Genomic DNA, 11699 nt, shown 5'->3' with positions numbered 1-11699 from the left:
TTCATTCAACGATTCTGTTTGTATGCATCATGCGGTTGTGCCACAGTAGAAAACGGGAGCATGTTAATCGCATCCGTCCTTCTTAAATGGACTGACTTTATCACGTCATTTTTAATCATTTCCCATTGGCTGCAGTGGCACCGCGTGACTAAAGATAGCCGACGTCTTCTTTTTAATCCCTTTGTTTTTGTACATTAAGTGAGCGATAAGACTTGTATACATCTTACTTATTTGCAGTATGCAAGAACTTTCGTTGTAGAACAATGAGCGGCATGTGGTTTGTGGTGGACCCGTCGATGGTATTTATATGTACGCGAGTGCGGCTCGCAGCTCACCTTCACACCAGTATCGCTTCTCGGCCTTTTGGCTAAGATCAAGTGTAGTATCTGTTCTTATCAGTTTAATATCTGATACGTCCCCTATTCCGGGGACCATATATTAAATTGATTTTTGCAACAGGGATATGGAATCGGGGCTTGCTCCGTCCACTCCACGCATCGACATGGTATTGCAGTACTTCCAGGAACGGTGCACTCCTTTCGTTGTATTGAATATTAAGATATGTTTCTTCAGTTACTGTCTCAATCTGGTCGATCATTGTCTGCACGACAATCTACTTGTGTTCAGACGGATATATGTCATCTTCTTTGACGATAGCCAAGTATGTACGCCGGGAGTTTGACTATTATTAAGAATATTATCAGTCGTGGCGAGGTCACGTCGCGCTAATAACATATCTCCCGGCACTCAAGTAGTGGTTCATTTCCTTTGCGGATACATGTGTAATCCATTCACTTGTGTATTCATACTGTCCTTTCCAACCGTATTCGAACGTTTCAAGCTATAGTTAAACAACGTGGACTGACCTCTTACGTGGGATTGCAGGTCTGGACGAAGAAATACAAGAGCAGAAGAGTGGTAAGATTAAAGAATGCTCATACTGGTCTAAACACTTAGCTCTATGTGTTTGGAAAGCATAATAATGGAAAGTGGGACTATTTTCGAGAGGAAGAAACAGTGGACCATGTATTACTGTATTGCCAGAAATGTGACACTCACAGTAAGAAGTTTTAAAGAATGCACACAGAGAGACTGGACAGCAAAACATCCGCAATATTGTCAAAAAGAAAATTCTTTTAAAGTCCAGATCTAAACAATTTAAAAAGACACCAGAAGGAGTTGCATCGTTTACAGAAAGCATATGACAGGGTGCCGAGAGAGGAGGCTTGGTATTGCATCAAGAAGTCGGGAGTCGGGAGTTGCAGCAACCTATATAGGAGTGGCGCAGGGTATGTGGGTAGGGAAGACTAACAGCGGTGAGTTGTGCGTTCGGAATGACAGATGGGTTCAAGGTGGAGGTGGCATTACATCAAGGACCGGCTCTGTGCACTTTCTTGTTTGCAATGGCGATGGACAGGTTGACGGGCGAGATCAGCAGGAGTCTCCGTGGACTATGATGTTTGCAGATGACATTGTGATGTGTAGCGAGAGTAGGGTGCAGGTTGAGGAGAGCCTGTAGAGGTGGCGGTATGCACTGGAAAGACGAGGAATGAACGTCAGAAGGCACAAGACGGAATACATATGAAAGGGAAGACGAGTGGAATGGTTAGGATGCAAGGAATAGAGGCGATGAAGGCGTATGAGTTTAAATACTTGGGGTCGACTTTCCAAAGTAACGGGGAGTGTAGAAGAGGGGAGAAGACGAGAGTGCAGGCAGGGTGGAGTGGGTGGAGAAGAGTGTGAGGAGTTTTTTGTGACAGAAGGGTTCCAGCAAGAGTTAAAGGGAAGCGTTACAAGATGGTTGTAAGACCAGCTATGTTATACGGTTTGGAGACAGTGACACTGATGAAAAGACAGGAGACGGAGCTGGACTGGCAGAGTTGAAGATGCTAAAGTTTTCATTATGATTGACGAAGAAGCACAGGATTAGGAAAGAGTATATTAGAGGGACAGCTCACGTTGGTCGGTTTGGAGACAAAGCAAGCGAGAGAGCCAGGATTGAGATGGTTTGGACGAGTGTGGAGGGGAAATGCTGGGTATTTTGGGAGAAGGGTGCTGAATATGGAGTTGCCAGGCAAGAGGAAAAGAGGAACGCCAGAGAGTAGGTTTATGGATGTGGTGAGAGAGGACATGCAGGTGGCTGGTGTGCCAGAGCAAGATGCAGCGGACAGGACAAGTATGAAATTGGTGATCCGCTGTGGCGACCCCTAGCGGGAGCAGTTAGAAATCCCTGTCATTTCATTCAACGATTCTGTTTGTATGCATCATGCGGTTGTGCCACAGTAGAAAACGGGAGCATGTTAATCGCATCCGTCCTTCTTAAATGGACTGACTTTATCACGTCATTTTTAATCATTTCCCATTGGCTGCAGTGGCACCGCGTGACTAAAGATAGCCGACGTCTTCTTTTTAATCCCTTTGTTTTTGTACATTAAGTGAGCGATAAGACTTGTATACATCTTACTTATTTGCAGTATGCAAGAACTTTCGTTGTAGAACAATGAGCGGCATGTGGTTTGTGGTGGACCCGTCGATGGTATTTATATGTACGCGAGTGCGGCTCGCAGCTCACCTTCACACCAGTATCGCTTCTCGGCCTTTTGGCTAAGATCAAGTGTAGTATCTGTTCTTATCAGTTTAATATCTGATACGTCCCCTATTCCGGGGACCATATATTAAATTGATTTTTGCAACAGGGATATGGAATCGGGGCTTGCTCCGTCCACTCCACGCATCGACATGGTATTGCAGTACTTCCAGGAACGGTGCACTCCTTTCGTTGTATTGAATATTAAGATATGATTCTTCAGTTACTCTCACAATCCGGCCGAGCATTGTCTGCACGACACTCTACTTGTGTTCAGACGGATTCGTCATCTTCTTTGACGATAGCCAAGTATGTACGCCGGGACTTTGACTATTATTAAGAATATTATCAGTCGTGGCGAGGTCACGTCGTGCTAATAACATATCTCCCGGCACTCAAGTAGTGGTTCATTTCCTTTGCGGATACATGTGTAATCCATTTACTTGTGTATTCATACTGTCCTTTCCAACCGTATTCGAACGTTTCAAGCTATAGTTAAACAACGTGGACTGACCTCTTACGTGGGATTGCAGGTCTGGACGATGAAATACAAGAGCAGAAGAGTGGTAAGATTAAAGAATGCTCATACTGGTCTAAACACTTAGCTCTATGTGTTTGGAAAGCATAATAATGGAAAGTGGGACTATTTCGAGAGGAAGAAACAGTGGACCATGTATTACTGTATTGCCAGAAATGTGACACTCACAGTAAGAAGTTTTAAAGAATGCACACAGAGAGACTGGACAGCAAAATATCCGCAATATTGTCAAAAAAAATTCTTTTAAAGTCCAGATCTAAACAATTTAAAAAGACACCAGAAGGAGTTGCATCGTTTACAGAAAGCATATGACAGGGTGCCGAGAGAGGAGGCTTGGTATTGCATCAAGAAGTCGGGAGTCGGGAGTTGCAGCAAGCTATATGGGAGTGGCGCAGGGTATGTGGGTAGGGAAGACTAACAGCGGTGAGTTGTGCGTTCGGAATGACAGATGGGTTCAAGGTGGAGGTGGCATTACATCAAGGACCGGCTCTGTGCACTTTCTTGTTTGCAATGGCGATGGACAGGTTGACGGGCGAGATCAGCAGGAGTCTCCGTGGACTATGGTGTTTGCAGATGACATTGTGATGTCTAGCGAGATTAGGGTGCAGGTTGAGGAGAGCCTGTAGAGGTGGCGGTATGCACTGGAAAGACGAGGAATGAACGTCAGAAGGCACAAGACGGAATACATATGAAAGGGAAGACGAGTGGAATGGTTAGGATGCAAGGAATAGAGGCGATGACGGCGTATGAGTTTAAATACTTGGGGTCGACTTTCCAAAGTAACGGGGAGTGTAGAAGAGGGGAGAAGACGAGAGTGCAGGCAGGGTGGAGTGGGTGGAGAAGAGTGTGAGGAGTTTTTTGTGACAGAAGGGTTCCAGCAAGAGTTAAAGGGAAGCGTTACAAGATGGTTGTAAGACCAGCTATGTTATACGGTTTGGAGACGGAGCTGGACTGGCAGAGTTGAAGATGCTAAAGTTTTCATTATGATTGACGAAGAAGCACAGGATTAGGAAAGAGTATATTAGAGGGACAGCTCACGTTGGTCGGTTTGGAGACAAAGCAAGCGAGAGAGCCAGGATTGAGATGGTCTGGACGAGTGTGGAGGGGAAATGCTGGGTATTTTGGGAGAAGGGTGCTGAATATGGAGTTGCCAGGCAAGAGGAAAAGAGGAACGCCAGAGAGTAGGTTTATGGATGTGGTGAGAGAGGACATGCAGGTGGCTGGTGTGCCAGAGCAAGATGCAGCGGACAGGACAAGTATGAAATTGGTGATCCGCTGTGGCGACCCCTAGCGGGAGCAGTTAGAAATCCCTGTCATTTCATTCAACGATTCTGTTTGTATGCATCATGCGGTTGTGCCACAGTAGAAAACGGGAGCATGTTAATCGCATCCGTCCTTCTTAAATGGACTGACTTTGTCACGTCATTTTTAATCATTTCCCATTGGCTGCAGTGGCACCGCGTGACTAAAGATAGCCGACGTCTTCTTTTTAATCCCTTTGTTTTTGTACATTAAGTGAGCGATAAGACTTGTATACATCTTACTTATTTGCAGTATGCAAGAACTTTCGTTGTAGAACAATGAGCGGCATGTGGTTTGTGGTGGACCCGTCGATGGTATTTATATGTACGCGAGTGCGGCTCGCAGCTCACCTTCACACCAGTATCGCTTCTCGGCCTTTTGGCTAAGATCAAGTGTAGTATCTGTTCTTATCAGTTTAATATCTGATACGTCCCCTATTTCGGGGACCATATATTAAATTGATTTTTGCAACAGGGATATGGAATCGGGGCTTGCTCCGTCCACTCCACGCATCGACATGGTATTGCAGTACTTCCAGGAACGGTGCACTCCTTTCGTTGTATTGAATATTAAGATATGTTTCTTCAGTTACTGTCTCAATCGGGTCGATCATTGTCTGCACGACACTCTACTTGTGTTCAGACGGATATATGTCATCTTCTTTGACGATAGCCAAGTATGTACGCCGGGACTTTGACTATTATTAAGAATATTATCAGTCGTGGCGAGGTCACGTCGCGCTAATAACATATCTCCCGGCACTCAAGTAGTGGTTCATTTCCTTTGCGGATACATGTGTAATCCATTTACTTGTGTATTCATACTGTCCTTTCCAACCGTATTCGAACGTTTCAAGCTATAGTTAAACAACGTGGACTGACCTCTTACGTGGGATTGCAGGTCTGGACGATGAAATACAAGAGCAGAAGAGTGGTAAGATTAAAGAATGCTCATACTGGTCTAAACACTTAGCTCTATGTGTTTGGAAAGCATAATAATGGAAAGTGGGACTATTTCGAGAGGAAGAAACAGTGGACCATGTATTACTGTATTGCCAGAAATGTGACACTCACAGTAAGAAGTTTTAAAGAATGCACACAGAGAGACTGGACAGCAAAATATCCGCAATATTGTCAAAAAAAATTCTTTTAAAGTCCAGATCTAAACAATTTAAAAAGACACCAGAAGGAGTTGCATCGTTTACAGAAAGCATATGACAGGGTGCCGAGAGAGGAGGCTTGGTATTGCATCAAGAAGTCGGGAGTTGCAGCAAGCTATATGGGAGTGGCGCAGGGTATGTGGGTAGGGAAGACTAACAGCGGTGAGTTGTGCGTTCGGAATGACAGATGGGTTCAAGGTGGAGGTGGCATTACATCAAGGACCGGCTCTGTGCACTTTCTTGTTTGCAATGGCGATGGACAGGTTGACGGGCGAGATCAGCAGGAGTCTCCGTGGACTATGGTGTTTGCAGATGACATTGTGATGTCTAGCGAGATTAGGGTGCAGGTTGAGGAGAGCCTGTAGAGGTGGCGGTATGCACTGGAAAGACGAGGAATGAACGTCAGAAGGCACAAGACGGAATACATATGAAAGGGAAGACGAGTGGAATGGTTAGGATGCAAGGAATAGAGGCGATGAAGGCGTATGAGTTTAAATACTTGGGGTCGACTTTCCAAAGTAACGGGGAGTGTAGAAGAGGGGAGAAGACGAGAGTGCAGGCAGGGTGGAGTGGGTGGAGAAGAGTGTGAGGAGTTTTTTGTGACAGAAGGGTTCCAGCAAGAGTTAAAGGGAAGCGTTACAAGATGGTTGTAAGACCAGCTATGTTATACGGTTTGGAGACAGTGACACTGATGAAAAGACAGGAGACGGAGCTGGACTGGCAGAGTTGAAGATGCTAAAGTTTTCATTATGATTGACGAAGAAGCACAGGATTAGGAAAGAGTATATTAGAGGGACAGCTCACGTTGGTCGGTTTGGAGACAAAGCAAGCGAGAGAGCCAGGATTGAGATGGTTTGGACGAGTGTGGAGGGGAAATGCTGGGTATTTTGGGAGAAGGGTGCTGAATATGGAGTTGCCAGGCAAGAGGAAAAGAGGAACGCCAGAGAGTAGGTTTATGGATGTGGTGAGAGAGGACATGCAGGTGGCTGGTGTGCCAGAGCAAGATGCAGCGGACAGGACAAGTATGAAATTGGTGATCCGCTGTGGCGACCCCTAGCGGGAGCAGTTAGAAATCCCTGTCATTTCATTCAACGATTCTGTTTGTATGCATCATGCGGTTGTGCCACAGTAGAAAACGGGAGCATGTTAATCGCATCCGTCCTTCTTAAATGGACTGACTTTATCACGTCATTTTTAATCATTTCCCATTGGCTGCAGTGGCACCGCGTGACTAAAGATAGCCGACGTCTTCTTTTTAATCCCTTTGTTTTTGTACATTAAGTGAGCGATAAGACTTGTATACATCTTACTTATTTGCAGTATGCAAGAACTTTCGTTGTAGAACAATGAGCGGCATGTGGTTTGTGGTGGACCCGTCGATGGTATTTATATGTACGCGAGTGCGGCTCGCAGCTCACCTTCACACCAGTATCGCTTCTCGGCCTTTTGGCTAAGATCAAGTGTAGTATCTGTTCTTATCAGTTTAATATCTGATACGTCCCCTATTCCGGGGACCATATATTAAATTGATTTTTGCAACAGGGATATGGAATCGGGGCTTGCTCCGTCCACTCCACGCATCGACATGGTATTGCAGTACTTCCAGGAACGGTGCACTCCTTTCGTTGTATTGAATATTAAGATATGTTTCTTCAGTTACTGTCTCAATCTGGTCGATCATTGTCTGCACGACAATCTACTTGTGTTCAGACGGATATATGTCATCTTCTTTGACGATAGCCAAGTATGTACGCCGGGAGTTTGACTATTATTAAGAATATTATCAGTCGTGGCGAGGTCACGTCGCGCTAATAACATATCTCCCGGCACTCAAGTAGTGGTTCATTTCCTTTGCGGATACATGTGTAATCCATTCACTTGTGTATTCATACTGTCCTTTCCAACCGTATTCGAACGTTTCAAGCTATAGTTAAACAACGTGGACTGACCTCTTACGTGGGATTGCAGGTCTGGACGAAGAAATACAAGAGCAGAAGAGTGGTAAGATTAAAGAATGCTCATACTGGTCTAAACACTTAGCTCTATGTGTTTGGAAAGCATAATAATGGAAAGTGGGACTATTTTCGAGAGGAAGAAACAGTGGACCATGTATTACTGTATTGCCAGAAATGTGACACTCACAGTAAGAAGTTTTAAAGAATGCACACAGAGAGACTGGACAGCAAAATATCCGCAATATTGTCAAAAAAAATTCTTTTAAAGTCCAGATCTAAACAATTTAAAAAGACACCAGAAGGAGTTGCATCGTTTACAGAAAGCATATGACAGGGTGCCGAGAGAGGAGGCTTGGTATTGCATCAAGAAGTCGGGAGTCGGGAGTTGCAGCAAGCTATATGGGAGTGGCGCAGGGTATGTGGGTAGGGAAGACTAACAGCGGTGAGTTGTGCGTTCGGAATGACAGATGGGTTCAAGGTGGAGGTGGCATTACATCAAGGACCGGCTCTGTGCACTTTCTTGTTTGCAATGGCGATGGACAGGTTGACGGGCGAGATCAGCAGGAGTCTCCGTGGACTATGGTGTTTGCAGATGACATTGTGATGTCTAGCGAGATTAGGGTGCAGGTTGAGGAGAGCCTGTAGAGGTGGCGGTATGCACTGGAAAGACGAGGAATGAACGTCAGAAGGCACAAGACGGAATACATATGAAAGGGAAGACGAGTGGAATGGTTAGGATGCAAGGAATAGAGGCGATGAAGGCGTATGAGTTTAAATACTTGGGGTCGACTTTCCAAAGTAACGGGGAGTGTAGAAGAGGGGAGAAGACGAGAGTGCAGGCAGGGTGGAGTGGGTGGAGAAGAGTGTGAGGAGTTTTTTGTGACAGAAGGGTTCCAGCAAGAGTTAAAGGGAAGCGTTACAAGATGGTTGTAAGACCAGCTATGTTATACGGTTTGGAGACAGTGACACTGATGAAAAGACAGGAGACGGAGCTGGACTGGCAGAGTTGAAGATGCTAAAGTTTTCATTATGATTGACGAAGAAGCACAGGATTAGGAAAGAGTATATTAGAGGGACAGCTCACGTTGGTCGGTTTGGAGACAAAGCAAGCGAGAGAGCCAGGATTGAGATGGTTTGGACGAGTGTGGAGGGGAAATGCTGGGTATTTTGGGAGAAGGGTGCTGAATATGGAGTTGCCAGGCAAGAGGAAAAGAGGAACGCCAGAGAGTAGGTTTATGGATGTGGTGAGAGAGGACATGCAGGTGGCTGGTGTGCCAGAGCAAGATGCAGCGGACAGGACAAGTATGAAATTGGTGATCCGCTGTGGCGACCCCTAGCGGGAGCAGTTAGAAATCCCTGTCATTTCATTCAACGATTCTGTTTGTATGCATCATGCGGTTGTGCCACAGTAGAAAACGGGAGCATGTTAATCGCATCCGTCCTTCTTAAATGGACTGACTTTATCACGTCATTTTTAATCATTTCCCATTGGCTGCAGTGGCACCGCGTGACTAAAGATAGCCGACGTCTTCTTTTTAATCCCTTTGTTTTTGTACATTAAGTGAGCGATAAGACTTGTATACATCTTACTTATTTGCAGTATGCAAGAACTTTCGTTGTAGAACAATGAGCGGCATGTGGTTTGTGGTGGACCCGTCGATGGTATTTATATGTACGCGAGTGCGGCTCGCAGCTCACCTTCACACCAGTATCGCTTCTCGGCCTTTTGGCTAAGATCAAGTGTAGTATCTGTTCTTATCAGTTTAATATCTGATACGTCCCCTATTCCGGGGACCATATATTAAATTGATTTTTGCAACAGGGATATGGAATCGGGGCTTGCTCCGTCCACTCCACGCATCGACATGGTATTGCAGTACTTCCAGGAACGGTGCACTCCTTTCGTTGTATTGAATATTAAGATATGTTTCTTCAGTTACTGTCTCAATCTGGTCGATCATTGTCTGCACGACAATCTACTTGTGTTCAGACGGATATATGTCATCTTCTTTGACGATAGCCAAGTATGTACGCCGGGAGTTTGACTATTATTAAGAATATTATCAGTCGTGGCGAGGTCACGTCGCGCTAATAACATATCTCCCGGCACTCAAGTAGTGGTTCATTTCCTTTGCGGATACATGTGTAATCCATTCACTTGTGTATTCATACTGTCCTTTCCAACCGTATTCGAACGTTTCAAGCTATAGTTAAACAACGTGGACTGACCTCTTACGTGGGATTGCAGGTCTGGACGAAGAAATACAAGAGCAGAAGAGTGGTAAGATTAAAGAATGCTCATACTGGTCTAAACACTTAGCTCTATGTGTTTGGAAAGCATAATAATGGAAAGTGGGACTATTTTCGAGAGGAAGAAACAGTGGACCATGTATTACTGTATTGCCAGAAATGTGACACTCACAGTAAGAAGTTTTAAAGAATGCACACAGAGAGACTGGACAGCAAAACATCCGCAATATTGTCAAAAAGAAAATTCTTTTAAAGTCCAGATCTAAACAATTTAAAAAGACACCAGAAGGAGTTGCATCGTTTACAGAAAGCATATGACAGGGTGCCGAGAGAGGAGGCTTGGTATTGCATCAAGAAGTCGGGAGTCGGGAGTTGCAGCAAGCTATATGGGAGTGGCGCAGGGTATGTGGGTAGGGAAGACTAACAGCGGTGAGTTGTGCGTTCGGAATGACAGATGGGTTCAAGGTGGAGGTGGCATTACATCAAGGACCGGCTCTGTGCACTTTCTTGTTTGCAATGGCGATGGACAGGTTGACGGGCGAGATCAGCAGGAGTCTCCGTGGACTATGATGTTTGCAGATGACATTGTGATGTGTAGCGAGAGTAGGGTGCAGGTTGAGGAGAGCCTGTAGAGGTGGCGGTATGCACTGGAAAGACGAGGAATGAACGTCAGAAGGCACAAGACGGAATACATATGAAAGGGAAGACGAGTGGAATGGTTAGGATGCAAGGAATAGAGGCGATGAAGGCGTATGAGTTTAAATACTTGGGGTCGACTTTCCAAAGTAACGGGGAGTGTAGAAGAGGGGAGAAGACGAGAGTGCAGGCAGGGTGGAGTGGGTGGAGAAGAGTGTGAGGAGTTTTTTGTGACAGAAGGGTTCCAGCAAGAGTTAAAGGGAAGCGTTACAAGATGGTTGTAAGACCAGCTATGTTATACGGTTTGGAGACAGTGACACTGATGAAAAGACAGGAGACGGAGCTGGACTGGCAGAGTTGAAGATGCTAAAGTTTTCATTATGATTGACGAAGAAGCACAGGATTAGGAAAGAGTATATTAGAGGGACAGCTCACGTTGGTCGGTTTGGAGACAAAGCAAGCGAGAGAGCCAGGATTGAGATGGTTTGGACGAGTGTGGAGGGGAAATGCTGGGTATTTTGGGAGAAGGGTGCTGAATATGGAGTTGCCAGGCAAGAGGAAAAGAGGAACGCCAGAGAGTAGGTTTATGGATGTGGTGAGAGAGGACATGCAGGTGGCTGGTGTGCCAGAGCAAGATGCAGCGGACAGGACAAGTATGAAATTGGTGATCCGCTGTGGCGACCCCTAGCGGGAGCAGTTAGAAATCCCTGTCATTTCATTCAACGATTCTGTTTGTATGCATCATGCGGTTGTGCCACAGTAGAAAACGGGAGCATGTTAATCGCATCCGTCCTTCTTAAATGGACTGACTTTATCACGTCATTTTTAATCATTTCCCATTGGCTGCAGTGGCACCGCGTGACTAAAGATAGCCGACGTCTTCTTTTTAATCCCTTTGTTTTTGTACATTAAGTGAGCGATAAGACTTGTATACATCTTACTTATTTGCAGTATGCAAGAACTTTCGTTGTAGAACAATGAGCGGCATGTGGTTTGTGGTGGACCCGTCGATGGTATTTATATGTACGCGAGTGCGGCTCGCAGCTCACCTTCACACCAGTATCGCTTCTCGGCCTTTTGGCTAAGATCAAGTGTAGTATCTGTTCTTATCAGTTTAATATCTGATACGTCCCCTATTCCGGGGACCATATATTAAATTGATTTTTGCAACAGGGATATGGAATCGGGGCTTGCTCCGTCCACTCCACGCATCGACATGGTATTGCAGTACTTCCAGGAACGGTGCACTCCTTTCGTTGTATTGAATATTAA

At 45.4% G+C, this 11699-nt stretch overlaps 6 non-coding genes across 6 annotated transcripts; all 6 read left to right on the top strand.

Moving 5' to 3' along the window:
* The first annotated feature begins 347 nt into the window (after nt 1-347).
* Nucleotides 348-539, top strand: LOC130125725 (U2 spliceosomal RNA). Its single transcript, XR_008811573.1, has one exon. It is a non-coding gene; the product is annotated as a U2 spliceosomal RNA (small nuclear RNA).
* Nucleotides 540-2584: 2045 nt separating this feature from the next.
* On the top strand, nt 2585-2776 carry LOC130125724 (U2 spliceosomal RNA). The gene has a single exon (XR_008811572.1). It is a non-coding gene; the product is annotated as a U2 spliceosomal RNA (small nuclear RNA).
* Nucleotides 2777-4789: 2013 nt separating this feature from the next.
* On the top strand, nt 4790-4981 carry LOC130125713 (U2 spliceosomal RNA). The gene has a single exon (XR_008811562.1). It is a non-coding gene; the product is annotated as a U2 spliceosomal RNA (small nuclear RNA).
* Nucleotides 4982-7016: 2035 nt separating this feature from the next.
* On the top strand, nt 7017-7208 carry LOC130125723 (U2 spliceosomal RNA). The gene has a single exon (XR_008811571.1). It is a non-coding gene; the product is annotated as a U2 spliceosomal RNA (small nuclear RNA).
* A 2043-nt stretch (nt 7209-9251) lies between these two features.
* On the top strand, nt 9252-9443 carry LOC130125722 (U2 spliceosomal RNA). Its single transcript, XR_008811570.1, has one exon. It is a non-coding gene; the product is annotated as a U2 spliceosomal RNA (small nuclear RNA).
* A 2045-nt stretch (nt 9444-11488) lies between these two features.
* On the top strand, nt 11489-11680 carry LOC130125721 (U2 spliceosomal RNA). The gene has a single exon (XR_008811569.1). It is a non-coding gene; the product is annotated as a U2 spliceosomal RNA (small nuclear RNA).
* The last annotated feature ends 19 nt before the right edge of the window (nt 11681-11699 follow it).

The sequence above is a fragment of the Lampris incognitus genome, chromosome 15 (assembly GCF_029633865.1).
Source record: "Lampris incognitus isolate fLamInc1 chromosome 15, fLamInc1.hap2, whole genome shotgun sequence".
In the NCBI taxonomy this organism is placed as follows: domain Eukaryota; kingdom Metazoa; phylum Chordata; class Actinopteri; order Lampriformes; family Lampridae; genus Lampris; species Lampris incognitus.
The sequence above is the reverse complement of the archived record's forward strand: the minus strand, read 5'-3'. Positions and strand labels throughout refer to the sequence as shown.